Source organism: Pongo abelii, chromosome 17, assembly GCF_028885655.2.
Source record: "Pongo abelii isolate AG06213 chromosome 17, NHGRI_mPonAbe1-v2.0_pri, whole genome shotgun sequence".
NCBI classification, from domain to species: Eukaryota; Metazoa; Chordata; class Mammalia; order Primates; family Hominidae; genus Pongo; species Pongo abelii.
Window position 1 is genome coordinate 36220415 of NC_072002.2, and position 13314 is coordinate 36233728.

The 13314-nt window shown below is 45.5% G+C and overlaps 1 non-coding gene across 1 annotated transcript; it reads left to right on the plus strand.

The window, feature by feature from the left end:
• Positions 1-10604: 10604 nt before the first annotated feature.
• On the plus strand, positions 10605-10668 carry LOC112129987 (U7 small nuclear RNA). The gene has a single exon (XR_002912311.1). It is a non-coding gene; the product is annotated as a U7 small nuclear RNA (small nuclear RNA).
• The last annotated feature ends 2646 nt before the right edge of the window (positions 10669-13314 follow it).

Sequence of the window (13314 nt, forward strand, 5' to 3'; positions counted from 1 at the left end):
GCTGAAAGGAGAATGAAAATAGAGTTAATGAGATGGGAAGACTAGTTTTTACAACACTTTGAAGGTCAGGAGTTTTCCTTTGTACTTACAGCCCCCAGTGGATATTCCTGGGCTGTGATTTGCCTCCTGTCTTGTCAATTGGATCATAACATGAATCTGTTACCAACATTTGCCATTTAGGATTGGAAGAATGGACCCCTCAAACGGTTAGGGTAATTCCAGTATCACTTCCTAAAGTCTACTTAGAGTTTTCAAAAATACTTTTTGGGGTATGAAAAACCGCCTTAAAATCGCGGACAAACTTCTGTGATTCCGGGAATATGTTTTTCTTATTGGTCAAAATTCCATGAGAAATACCAAATCCAGGATAGGCAAATGAGCCTGTTCCCAGCTGCAGTCATGTTGCCGGGGGAGTCTGAAACACTTTTTAAAAAGCCCCCGAAGTCTTTCAACATGAACACAGGCACTTTGCCGGGAGCTTGAGACCTAATGCTCTAGAGAATGCCCTCCAGTAGAAAGGGATAATCTGAGGAAACTGAAAAAGAAGTGGAAGAACCCGTTTCAGACGGAATCGAACAATGCCCCACTGGCCCCCAGCCCTTACACTCCTGCCGCAGGATTCTTCACTTCACTTGCAAGATGCCGCTGGGGAAATGGAAATGATTAGAATATGTCTCCCAACCCATTTCTGTAGTCTCTTGCCTGTGGGTGCCACCACCCTTTGAGAACTGAAAAACGCGTGTGCCCCTACCTCCAAGCAGAGCTCCAGGCCTGCACATGCACACTTTGCCTGTAATATTTGCGGGTCACACAACAGGGGCCCATCCCGTGGCCTCAGTTAAAAACCCACACTGCTGAGACAGCTATTGCCTTTATCTTATAGTGTTGTTTACATGTTTGTCTGCACAATAGATTGCAAATTTGTTGACAGTGGCACCAGGTCTTAGGTTATTTTGGTATTCTCCCTAGCTTTTTTTTTTTTTTTTTTTGACAGGGTCTCACTCTGTTGCCCAGGCTGGAGTGCAGTGGCATAAACATGGCTCACTGCAGCCTCGACCTCCTGGGCTCAAGCGATTCACCCAAGTAGCTGGGACTACAGGCATGCACCACCATGGCTGGCTAATATTTTCTCTTGTAGAGACAGGATCTCGCTATGTTGCCCAGGCTGGTCTCAAACTCCTGGGCTCAAGTGGTGGTCCCACCTCAGCCTCCCAAAGTGCTGGGATTACAGGTGTGAGCCACTGGGCCTGGCCTTTCCCTAGCATTGATACAGTTTCTGGCAAATTCTAGAAGCTCATTAAATATTTGTTGATGTGAATCCCCACCTTAGTGACCGGTGCAGCTGCTTTCTTTTTAGTGTAATGAAACTGAACTTTTTCTGCAAATGGAATTAGTAAATCTCAAAGAGAGAAGAATCCGGGTCTGCAGCCCAAACCTGCATGCCTTTGGGGGAACATGCACAACAAGAATGCTTTATGCCTTGGCTTTTCCAGACACAGGCTCACCATGAGGAAACAGCAAGCACAGTGGAATTATAACAGGGTGATCTTGAGATTTTTTTTTTCTTTTGCCCCAACCCTGATCTGTGGCACTTGAACAATCCTGGTTTCCGGAGAAGAGACTACTGTAAAGATAACCCAGAAAGTAAATTGCCTTTTGAAAAGCAAGGAAGAAACCAATGGACTAAGTATTTATTTATATTTAATTCTCCAGGGCTTCTGTTTCCAGCTTTGAAGAGTTCCTGGCAAATGCTTTGTGAAGTCATTAATCTTCGGGGCAAATCTAAATGTCTTGCACAGCTGGGTGCGGTGGCTCACGCCTATAATCCCAGCCCTTTGGGAGGCAGAGGCAGGCGGATCACTTCAGTCCAGGAGTTTGCAACCAGCCTGGGCAACACAGTGAGACCCTGTCTCTATAAAAATGAATAATAAAAAAGAAATCTGAAATAATCCTCTTTCTCGCAGATAATCATGCTTTCCGCATTTCACATGCACACACACACATAAACGAAAAGGTGTTATTCTATGCATATTAGTAGCCTGTTTTCCCCACTCTGACAATATTTCATTCATTATGGATCAGTAAATACATACCAGGAGCATTGTTTTGAATGGCTGTATATAGTATTCCATTGTGATTGTACCAAAATCTATTTAACCAATTGCCCTATTTGGTAATTTAATAGCTGTATTGGTTTGCTAGGGCTGCCATAACAAAATACCACAGATGGGGTGACTTAAATTAACAGAAATTTATTTCCTCACAGTCTGGTTGCTGGAAGTCCAAGATCAAGGTGTCAGCAGATTTCGTTTCTCCCGAGGCCTCTCTCCTGGGCGTACAGATGACCGTGTTCTCCTATGTCCTCACATGGTCTTCCCTCTGTGCCTGTCTGCGTCCTAATTTCTTCTTATAAGGACATCAGTCATATTGGATTGAGCCCACCTTAATGCCCTCATTTTGACTGAATTACCTCTTTTTTTTTTTTTTTTTGAGATGGAGTCTTACTTTGTTTCCCAGGCTGGAGTGCAGTGGCTCAATCTTGGCTCACTGCAACCTCCGCCTCCCAGGTTCAAGGGATTCTCCTACCTCAGCCTCCCAAGTAGCTGGGATTACAGATGCCCGACACCATGCCTGGCTAATTTTTGTAGCAGAGATGGGGTTTCATCATGTTGGCCAGGCTGGTCTTGAACTCCTGACCTCAGGTGATCCACCTGCCTCGGCCTCCCAAAGTGCTGGGATAACAGGCGTGAGCCACTGTGACCAGCCTGAATTACCTCTTTAATCACCCTGTCTTCAAATACAGTCACATTCTTAGGTATTGGGGACAGGGCTTCAATATATGAGTTTTTTTGGGGGGTGGACATAATTCAAACCATAACAATAGCCAATATTTCTTAAAGTCTAACTATGGGCCAGGAACTGTGCTGATTGCTTTACATAAAGCATGTCATTTAACTCCTTAACAAACCTAGGATGTAGGTACTATTATTGTCTCCATTTCACAGATAACAAAACTGGCACAGAGAGATACGGTAACTTACCTCAAGGGCACAGAGCAAGTAAGTGGTAGAGCTGGATCCAAACCAGGCAGTCTAGCTTGAGTCTGGCGTTTAGGCACTTTGATGCCATTATAAGTCACAGTTTTCACTATATTTACTATTATTTCCTACGCACTTGCTAGTTCCCTAAAATAAAGTTAAATTTCGGAGTGAGGCCAAGCATGGTGGCTCACACCTGTAATCCCAGCACTTTGGGAGGCCGAGGCGGGTGAATCACTTGAGGTCAGGAGTTTGAGACCAGCCTGGGCAACATTGTGAAATGCCATCCTTACTGAAAATACAGAAAATTAGCCGAGCATGGTGTTGTATGCCTGTAGTCCCAACTACTCGGGAGGCTGAGGCAGGAGAATTGCTTGAACCTGGGAAGTGGAGGCTGCAGTGAGCCAACATTGCACCACTGAACTCCAGCTTGGGCAACAGAGCAAGACTCTATTAAAAAAAAAATTCTGGGTAAGTATATTTGAGCATTTTTAGTGTTTTTCATACAAATTACCCATCCACCAAAGCCTATACCCATTTACATCTCCAACAGCAGTGCACGAGGGGCTGTTGGATGCAAAGCCTCTGTGGGGTGTGTGTTGAGTGTGTGTGTGTGTGAGATAAAATGATTGAGGTGAGGCACACACCTAAGAAGAATGAACTCTAATTAGGGTTGTGTGGAGTTCATCTCTTAGACTTCCATTCTCACTTTGTCCATCCTGTCATGCAAGGAAGAGCATAAAGCTGACTGATCCAAATGATGGAGCCAGTTTGGTGAACAATGTATATAAACACTTTATCTTAGAAGTGAAAAGAGAAATCCCATAAAAGTGATTTTCTTTTGGTGTGTTATTTTTAAGACAGGTTTATTGAGATATAATTTACTTTATATAAAGTTAATCGGTTTTTGTTGAAGAACCGTCTTCTCCAGTGTCTTCACATTGGTCCTCTCAATTAAAAAACAACAACAACAACAACAGGAGAAGGCTGGGCGTGGTGGCTCATGCCTGTAATCCCAGCACTTTGGGAAGCTGAGGTGGGCAGATCACATGAAGTCAGGAGTTCGAGACCAGCCTGGCCAACATGATGAAACCCTGTCTGTACTAAAAATACAAAAATTAGCCAGGGGTGGTGGTGCACGCCTGTAGTCTCAGCTACTTGGGAGGCTGAGGCATGACAATCGTTCCAACCTGGGAGACGGAGGTTGCAGTGAGCCAAGATCCCACGGCTGCACTCCAGTTTGAGTGACACGATGAGACACTCTTTCAAAAAAAAATGTGGCCGGGTGCGGTGGTTCACACCTGTAATCCCAGCACTTTGGGAGGCCGAGGCGGGCTGATCACCTGAGGTCAAGAGTTAAAGACCAGTCTGGCCAACATGATGAAACCCTGTCTCTACTAAAAATATAAAAATTAGCTGGGTATGGTGGCACATGTCTGTAATTCTGGCTACTTGGGAGGCTGAGGCAGGAGAATCACTTGAATCTGGGAGTTGGAGGTTGCAGTGAGCTGAGATATATAAGCCAATATCACGCCACTGCACTTCCGCCTGAGTGACAGAGCCAAACTCTGTCTCAAAAAATAATAATAAGTAAAAATAAAAAACGGGAGAATATTTAATCCATTCCAAAACACACATCAGGAAATGAGGGGAACCATAGGAAGATCCTCCACCTATAACAAACAGAGCGAAGTTACTGGCTTTCTGCTTGCTCCTAGAATACAGAGGCGTGATATTTGGAAGAAATTCTGTATCCTTCAGCTACTCCCCAATATTCAGACATAAGTTACACACATCTGGAGAAGAGTTCTGCCCTGTTGAAGCTAGAAGGGTGCTCGATGGGAAAGAGAAAGGAGCATCAGTCTGCAAAAAACTGATCAACAAAAAAAAAAAAAACAAAAGAAAAAAGAAAATAACAAACGATTTTTCAAAGTGGCTGGGCCATTTTGCATTCCCACCATTGATGCATGAGAGTTCCAGTGCTTTGCATTCTCACCAGCACTCAATATTGACAGGGTTGATTTTCTTTTCTTTCTTTGGTTTAGTCACCCATATAAGTGTGCAGTGACTACTGACTACTGATGCTGAACATCTTTTAATGTGCTTATTTGACATCCATATCTTTTGCTTGGTGAAATGTCTATTCAAATATTTACCCATTTTTAATTGAGTTGTTTGTTTTCTTATTATTGTGAAAATTCTTATTTTTTTTTTTTTTTGAGATGGAGTCTTGCTCTGTCCCCCAGGCTGGAGTGCAGTGGCGCGATCTCGGCTCACTGCAATCTCTGCTTCCCGGGTTCAAGCCATTCTCCTGCCTTAGCCTCCCAAGTAGCTGGGATTACAGGCATTTGCCACCACACCTGGCTACGTTTTATATTTTTAGTAGAGACAGGGTTTCACCACATTGGCCAGGCTGGTCTTGAACTCCTGACCTCAAGCGATCCACCTGCCTCAGCCTCCCAAGGTGCTGGGATTACAGGTGTGAGCCACCTCACTGGCCAGATTTATTTTCTTTTTGTTCATTTTTTACTTTCTAATTTCTAAGTGTGAGAATTCTTTATAGATTTTGGATATTATCCTTTATCAAGTAAACTTTACAAATTCTTTATCCCAGTCTATGACTTGACTTTTTATTTTCTTAAGTGCATCTTCAGGAGAGCAAATGTTTTCAATTTTGGTAAAGTTCAATTTATGAACTTTAAAAAATATGGCTGGGCATGGTGGCTTATGTCTGTAATCCCAGCACTTTGGAAAGCTGAGGCAGGAGGATTGCTTGAGCCCAGGAGTTTGAGACCAACCTAGGCAACATAATGAGGCCCCATATTTCCAAAAAAAAAAAAGAATTAGCCAGATATGGTGGCTCACATCTGTAGTCCCAGCTACTTGGGAGGCTGATGTAAGAGAATTGTGTGAGCCTGGGAGATTGAGGCTGCAGTGAGTTCTGATTGTGCCACTGCACTCTAGAGCCTGGATGACAGAGTGAGACCCTGTCTAAAAAAAAAAGGTTTGTGCTTTTTGTGTTCTATCTTAGAATTTTTTGCCTATCTCAAGATCACAGAGATTTTCCCCAGTGTTTCATTTTTGAAATTTTGTAGTTTTAAGACTTACATTTAGGTTTGTGATTCTTTCCAGGTTAATTGTTTTATATGATGTAAGGTATAAGTCAAAGTTAATTTTATTTCTTGGCATATGAATATTCAATTGTTCTAATACTGTTACTTGAAACATAAAGGCATCTTAAAACTTCCAATACTTTTCTTTTTTTTTTTTTTTTTTGAGACGGAGTCTCGGTCTGTCACCCAGGCTGGATTGCAGTGGCGCGATCTCAGCTCACTGCAAGCTCTGCTCCAAGGTTCACACCATTCTCCTGCCTCAGCCTCCCGAGTAGCTGGGACTACAAGTGCCCACCACCACACCCAGCTAATTTTTTGTATTTTTAGTAGAGACGGGGTTTCACCGTGTTAGCCAGGAGGGGATGAGGCGTGGAGGGGGCTGCTGAGAGGCTCTGGCTCCATAGAAGTTGTCGTGAGAGCCCACCCCTATTCCTTGTCTAAATGGTGCCCACTGCGGGCTGCTGAGAGGAACGACCCCCACCAAGCCCGGGTCTCATGGTTTGGCTCTTTAAAGATGGTGCCTGAGCAGGAGCTGACTTTGAGATTCAGCGATACCATCAGGGCTGAGTGAGCACTGCTTTGGTGAGTTGTCTTCAGTCCCACTTTGGGGGCCTTGGAACAAGCATTTGCAGCTCTTTCTGGTGAAAGATACGGCTGAAGATTTTGGTGGGCTTGGGACCCTCTCTTATGTGATGGAAACCTCAGGACTAGGCATTCCCTGGTACCCCCCAGTTTCTGTGCACCCTAGAGTCATACACAAATCTGCTGTTCCATTTTTCAGGTAAAGACTCTGAGGCTGAGACACTTGCTGAAGGTCATGCAGTAATTTAGTCCTCCTGGCCCCAATTTTGTTTCTTGCAGGCTTGAATATCCAGCTGCCTCCCAGGCCTTCCATTGATGGGACTCTCAGCTTCTCAAATTCATCATATCCAAATCGGAATTCATTCTTCTCCTTCTTGCTCTTCATCTCCCCACCTCAAACTGCTTTTTGTCTTGATCTCTTCTCTTGGTAATATTTCACCAACCACCCCGTTACCCACGCCAGGAACCAGGGAAGTATCTCAACATGCTCCTCTCCTGCATCTCCAGGATCAGATCAGTCCCTATGCTCCATTGATTCTAGCTTGCAAATATCTCCTAGATTTGCTTTCTGTCCCCTTCTGGCACCCCTTTGGTTCAGAATGTCAACATCTATGATAAAGCTAGATCTAGATAAAGCTTGTCCAACCTGCAGCCTGAGGGCCACGTGCGGCTCAGGACAGTTTTGAATGTGGCCCAACACAAATTCACAGACTTTCTTAAAACATTATAAATTAGCCAGGCATGGTGGCATGCGCCTGTAATCCCAGCTACTTGGGAGGCTGAGGCATGAGAATCCCTTGAACTGGGAGGTGGAGGTTGCAGTGAGCCAAGATCTCACCACTGCATTCCAGCCTAGGTGACAGAGACTCCATCTCAAAAAAAGACAGAGAGAGAGAGATTATTTTGCGATTTTTTTTTAAAGCTTATCAACTATCTCTAGTGTTAGTGTATTTTATGTGTGACCCAAGACAATTCTTCTTCCATTGTGACCCAGGGAAGCCAAAAGATTGGACACCCCAGATCTAGATGTTTGAAATGTCCTTTTGGCTGGTCTAGTATTTCCCAAATCTTCTTTAACTAAGCTATCATCAGCACAGCTGCCAAATAGATCTTTCCAGAATGCGGTCTTGATAATGTCACTCCACAGCTTCCAAACTCTTTAGCGGCTCAACATTACCTTTTAGATAAAGATCAGACTCTCCGACTTGGCACCAGGTCCCTGTGTTGGCTTGGGCCGCACGCCCCTTTGCCCTTTGTACTTCAGCAATAAAGAGCTCTTATTTTATGTCCGGCTTTTTCTCCTATATGATGGCAATCTCATTGTAACAATTTGTTTACACACCTGCCTTCCTCGCTAGACTGTGAAGCACTTGAGGGCAGGAACTCTTGTTTAGCTTGTTGCAGCCTTTCACATAGGGCCTGGCATGAAGTCCATACAGTCATTCATTTCATAAACATGAAGATAGATGGGAATATCTCCCATCACGTGCCCACATTCTTGCATATATTAAAATGTCATGTTCCTTTGTCGGAATCTCTTAATAATTTTAAACTGGAGATCACAAGTACCACATTTTAGGACAATGCTGAATGCTGACCACCTGGGAGTTGCTTTCCAAAGTGAAGAATGACTGTAAATTAAAACGCCAGCATCTGGCCGGGCGCAGTGGCTCATGCCTGTAATCCCGCACTTTGGGAGGATGAGGTGGGTGGATCACCTGAGGTCATGAGTTTGAGACCAGCCTGGCCAACATGGTGAAACGCTGTCTCTACTAAAAATACAAAAATTAGCCAGGTGTGGTGGTGCACACCTGTAATCCTAGCCACTTGGGAGGCTAAGGCATGAGAATCTCTTGAACCTGGGAGGTGGAGGCTGCAGTGAACCTAGATGGCACCACTGCACTCCAGCCTGGGCAACAGTGCAAGACTCCATTTCAAGAAAGCAAAACCAAACCAAACCAAAAAAATGCTGGCATCTGAAACGCTTACATGAAAGTAATCCTGTTTCATGCTCAGTTGTTCATTTTGCTCTTGGAACATGAGATAGATCAAGTGACAAGGCTTTGGGGGATCGTTTAGGCTGCTGTGAGAGGAGGATAAAGAGTCCGGCAGTGAGAGAAAAGCCTGTCCAAAACAGAATTCATGGTTTTGCCACCATTTTCTTGACCCACCCACAGGCCCCTTGTCAGTTAACCGCATCACGGGAAGGCCAGTCTCCTCCTGGCTTTCTCCCCTCACACCCTGTGTGCCAGCCCCTCAGAACTTTCCTGAGTTCATGAGAGTACCCTGCACACCATCATATGTCCCTGCTTTGGTATGGATCAACAATGTTCTTCCATTGACCCTTGATTTGGTGGGTTCTGCATTCCTCTTTACTGGGTGTGTACATACATGTGCATGTGTCTGTGTGTGTGTGTGTGTGCATATCTGTGTTTTTAACCTCCTTGATCCTGATCAACTGCCTCCTCATCCATGGAGTTTTCTCACCTCCTCCAGGAAGAATCAGTCCCTTGTTACTGTACCTTGTTGAGACAGTTCACATGCTGATTATTTGTCTTTGTATGAACTGTGGGTCCCCACTGCATAGGGGCTGTGTTTACTTTTTCTTGAAAGGTTTCCCCCACCCTAGCACAGTGCTTGGCACAGAGTATGCCTTAATCACTACATAAATGTTAGTGTTAAAGCCACTCACTCACTCACTTACTCTGCTCCTTCATTCGATCAGCCACTACCAGGTGGCTGGTATCCATTTTTCTTAACCTCCCTCCCCATCCAGTGAAAGGACTTTGCAGACAGAAACCTTTTCTTTGCTTTCTTTTTAATTTTTTAATTTTTTATTTTTTTTGAGACAGAGTCTTGCTCTGTTGCCCAAGCTGGATTGCAGTGGCTGCGATCTTGGCTCACTGCAAGCTCCACCTCCTGGGTTCATGCAATTCTCCTGCCTCAGCCTCCTAAGTAGCTGGGACTACAGGTGCCCGCCATCATGCCTGGTTAATTGTTTTGTATTTTTAGTAGAGATGGGATTTCACCATATTAGCCAGGATGGTCTCGATCTCTTGACCTCATGATCTGCCCGCCTCAGCCTCCCAAAGTGCTGGGATTACAGGCCTGAGCCACCGCACCTGTCTCTTTTTAATTTTTTTTAAGGTGGAGTCTCACTCTGTCTCCCAGGCTGCAGGGCGGTGGCACAATCTCAGCTCACTGCAACCTCCGCCTCCTGGGTGCAAGTGTTTCTCCTGCCTCAGCCTCGTGAGTAATTGGGATTACAAGCACACGCCACCATACTTGGCTAATTTTTTGTATTATTAGTAGAGAGGGTGTTTCACCATGTTGGCCAGGCTAGTCTTGAACTCCTAACCTCAAGTGATCCTCCCGCCTTGGCTTCCCAAAGTGCTGGGATTACAGGCGTGAACCACCGTGCCTGGTCAACAAACAGAAACCTTTTCTGAGGTCTGTGCCAGGCCTAAAGTGTTATCTCTCCTTGCTTGCCATCAACCCCTACGTTCCTTCATGAACAAAGTTATTTCTTTTTCCCTCTTTCCTTCTTTAGAACAATGCCCCTGTCTATCTTTCTATTTGGATTACCCCTGTATAAAAACCTGGTGTGCTCTGAGGGTGGTCTTTTGGAGAAGGATAATCAAAACTCACCAAGATGAGCCCACTGATGGTGTCCAAGACTATGGTCTCCATATTAAGAAAAAGTCTCACTGGTTCTATCTTTTATTCTGCAGTAGCATCTCTTCCTCAAAGATGAGTCAGCCGTCATTTGAAGAGGAGGAAAGACTGGATTGGGGAAGAATCTGGGGCAAAATGAAGCCAAATTGAGAACAAGGAGAAAAGGAGATGCTAAGGCTGCAGATAAGGAGGTCTTAAGTGTTACAGCTCTTTTCGAATTTGTCTAGCAGGCTTTCTGCTTTTTACTGGAAAATGCCCCCCCGCCCCAAAAAAATAAAAACAAATAAATAAAAAAGAAAGATTTAAAAAATAAAAGAGAAAGAAGGGTCTGGGAATTCTGGCTGCTCGGAGGACACCCAGCTCTGAGTTCAGTAGCCTCCGATGAAGTGCCGCTTCCGCTTATGGTTGTCCCTTCCCATCTATCCTGGTTCTGTTTATCCTGCCTCATATCTCTCAGGATAGTCAGGGCAGCTTCCCCTGTTCTCTTGCCACTGGCTCCAACATCCTGCCTGTCACACATTCTATCTTTTGCTTCTTCAAAATATCTCTAAGATTGACTCTTCCTTTCCTCTCTCCATCAAGTTCCATCTCCTGGGCCGATCCTGCTCCTCTGCGATGGGTTCTGCGGATGTTCCTGTGTGGCCCAGTCTTCCAAATGCACCTCTTCGGGGATGCCCATCCTCAGTTAGAGAAACGTGAGTGACCTCGAGGCCCTGCAGGGGGTTCTTCCTTCTGACTCGGCATACTTATTTCTCACCCACCCGAAAGGAGACCCCTCAATGCAGTTTTTGGAGCTGTCTCCAGTCCCCAGTCTCTTCCTGACCCTGCATTCCTGCACTGGCTGAGATAAACCTTTCTCCTCCTCACTTAATCTGCCACTTAATCTGCATCCTGCCATCCATGAAAGGACTCCAATCCAGGCTGAAGTCTCCGTCTTTGCTTGCATATTAAATGAGCCTGCCATTGCTGGGCATGTCTCTATCCTCTTGCTGGTTAAAATGGTGCTGCTTTCAGCCAAAAGCCTTTGAAAACTTCACAGAGCCATGTCATCTGTCACATACATTGCAAAGAGCAAAATGGGTCAAAGTTAAAGCAAATTTAGTCATTTAGCATAGGGTTGTTTTTGAATGATCCCAGGGATGTTAGTTTTGTCCCCCCACCTCCCAATTTGCTACCGCTCCTGGGGTGTCTGTGAGCCTCTCACAGCGTGTTATTTAGGGCTGGGCTCAGGGGCGGGGGGGACGCTCACTACACACACGCTAATTGACTTATTGAGTTAGTCATTTGGTCTTTGACAAACATTTATTTACTGCCTACAGAGAAGGCTTAAGTCGATTTTTACATATCTTCCCAAATGGCACCAAAATTCAACAAGAGCCATCCAACACCTAGGAAAGGACTTTGACCAACGGAAGCAACTTGAGAACAGGTTTTGCTGCCTTCAGCTCACCTTGAGCAGGGGCCAAGCTTAGTGCGTTGGGAAGAGGCACAGAGAGCTCACTTGCTGCATGCTGTTTGTTCAGAAATAGCCTTCCTGAAGCATGAGTCTATTGGTGAGAACTCAGCCTTACAAAGTCAACACAAGGCTTCTGGCTGATGCTCCAGGACACTGGGCTGCTGATGCCTTCCATGGAGATCCAGAACTTCTTGTCCTCTGGGTTCACAATTTCACAGCACAGGGAGTCAGTCCTGGCTTGGCCTCTCCCTCTCACAGACCTGTGGTCAGGATTTGCGGCCAACTGTAGGGCTTCCTTAAGGGAAGGGGTTTGTAAACCCATTTCTCTAAGTGACCTCCTTGAGCTGCGGCCTTCGGGCTGGTTCTCACCTCTGTGCATGGCTGTAGCTCTCTGGGGCTGAACAGCCCAGTAGCTAAGTGGACAAGTAGACTCTGAGAGGTGGCTATTGAGGCAGAGTAAGGGACTAGTGGGAATCTCTATTGGCAACAGAAATGCAAACGTACCTTCAGTTCAGGTTTAAAGGCCTAGTCAATGATTACATATTTTTATTATTTACCTAGTAAAAATTCCCTTGAGAGGGAGAGAGAGAAAGATAGAAAGAGAGAGAGAGAGACAGGTGCTTGATTCTCCACCTCCAAATTTTAGGGTCTGTTCAGAGCTTTTGTGGCCATGTGGGTACATCTGTGATCTCTGGCTTCTGGGCTGGGCTCGCTCAGAGCAGGGCAATCCAGTGGTAGGCCTAAGCCTTGTAGACCTTAGCCTGGGAGAGGTTCTGCTTGAAGCAGAAAGTGTGGAGTCACAGGGAGGCTGCAGCTTAACAAGGTAGTTCTCCCAGCCTCCAGATGACAAAGGTTGCATTTACACCTGGCCAGGAGGTTTAATCATCTACCTTTTCCAAACACAGCAGGCTAACAACCGGCTGGGCCGAAAATCATAAATTAAAAAAAAAAAAATCACCAACAAGAGACAGTACAACGGGAAAGAGGACAAAAATGGCTCAGTGTCCTTGCTCTAGAGGAGGAACCCCTAGGTTTAACCCCTAGGTGGGACCCCTGGGTGGGGAGCCATGAGTGAGGGTTCCGGGTGGGAGCCTTTGATGAGAGACTGAGCCAGTGTTCCCCACGCCAGCATGAACAGCACAGTTGCCACAAATCCCATGAAAAAATGGCCCCCTGTGGGCCAGGGTTGTCTGTCTCACCATGGCTGTGGAGAAAGAAGTCTCTGCCGTTAAGATCTTCCCCTGGGGGCTTGCAGGGAGGACTGTGCCATGTTACCGGTTGTTTTATGTCTTTGCTTTCTGTTAGAGGAGACCAGGCTGTCTTTTTGTCACCAAATCAGGCAGACTGGCATAGCAGTTACATGCTTCCACCTCATGTCAGACTACTTGGGTTCAAATCTCAGCTCCATCACTCACCTGTGGCTTTGGACAAACAGCCTCAGCTCTCCATG